Below are 1,583 nucleotides of genomic sequence, written 5' to 3' on the forward strand. Positions count from 1 at the left end.
AGTCCCTTTTTACTTTCCTGTTTTCTGTAGTTACAACAGATTATATACTCACATCTGAAGATTCAGAACTAGGAACCACAATTGAATATGAATATAAGGCCATTTCTTGCACCTGGGATAAGGCCTGGTCCCACTGTCAAGGGTTCCCCAAACGATCTAGCCACATAACTGTTGTCCACATTCAGAGGGCCTAGTTTGGTGCTCTGCTTGGGTCATCTGTCTCTGTGGTTTTCCCCATCATGATCTTGGCTAGGGTTGGACACCCTGATCAGTCTTGACACAGGGGGTGGAGGGGTGTGGGAGAGGAGCTTGTTCCTGCCTCAACTTAGTATGCCAGACTTTGTTGACTTCCCAAGGGAGGCTTTACCCTCTTTGAGGAGTGGATGGGGGTTGGGATTGGGGGAGGTCAGGGGGGAGCAGGAGAAGGGGAGGGAGGGGGAAAACTGGGATTGGTATGTAAAATGAAAAAGAAAATTTTTTAAAAAATAAATTAATTAAAAAAAAGAAAATCAATATAAGGCGTTTGTTTTTCTGAGTGTGGGTTACCTTATCTATTCTAGTAACTTCTTGTTAAAAGTCTTGTCTGAGTCCACAAAGAAAATTGATAAGAAGAGATACTACACTTGATCTTAGCCAAAAGGCTGAGAAGTGATTGACTGCCTCTCATTTTTCTTTAAAAAACAAAGACAATGAAGCATGGCATGCACACAAAACCCCTGTTGTCTCAATGGTAATACAATGATGATATCACCTAATTTTTAGGACTGTTGTAAAATTTTTAAAAAGGTAATAAATGCATCAGCATTTATAATCTATGAAGGGCAGTACACATAGAAGAAATTAGCAAATGAATTTTTATTCCACTTTGCTTATAACTCTAGGGATCAATTACTTTGTCTGCAGTGTTTTAGAGTCAGATATTGACCTGTCTGTCTCTTTCCCCAGATTGTGACCTCCTGGAAGATCCAGACAGTATTTGAGTTGTTTCAGAATCTTTAGTCCCGAGGGCAGTTCCAAGCACAGAGCACACACAAAGATAGGTAAGTAACAGCCCATATAACTCACACAGATCTAAACTCAGGAACAGTAATATTATTTTTACTTTATAATTCAGTCATAGAATAAACCTTCTTTTCTGCATAGAAATTTTCAACATTGTTAGTTTTGTTTTTTACAAGGAACCTTGAGATGCACCAATTATGTTTGTCCTAAAAGTCTAGCACTCTCCTTGCTCTTTACATTTTCCCACTCATGGTTAGTCAGATATTGCAAGTGATTTGTATGTAAAACCGAAGAAATTTGTTGTAAATACGAGTATTAATTATTTACTTTCACTCTAGAATTAGAGACTGTACATTCAAATGCTTTCTGTGTAATTTTCCAGCTCATCATTTAGGAAAGCTATTTCATTCCTTTGAATACGATTTTCTTCCATCATACAATGATGTTAAAATTTGTACTTTATGGTGATGTAAAAATCAAAAGAGGCAATACATGGTGTCTGGTACAATCGAAGAAATGAATAATCGGTTTATATATGACATATACAAGTAAATGAAGTAGGCAAAGGTGAATATATATAT

The 1,583-nt window shown here is 37.1% G+C and overlaps 1 pseudogene; it reads right to left on the reverse strand.

The window, feature by feature from the left end:
* Positions 1-537: 537 nt before the first annotated feature.
* Positions 538-653, reverse strand: LOC131900344 (U2 spliceosomal RNA; annotated as a pseudogene).
* Between the last annotated feature and the right edge of the window lie 930 nt (positions 654-1,583).

The sequence above is a fragment of the Peromyscus eremicus genome, chromosome X (genome assembly GCF_949786415.1).
Source record: "Peromyscus eremicus chromosome X, PerEre_H2_v1, whole genome shotgun sequence".
Lineage (NCBI taxonomy): Eukaryota > Metazoa > Chordata > Mammalia > Rodentia > Cricetidae > Peromyscus > Peromyscus eremicus.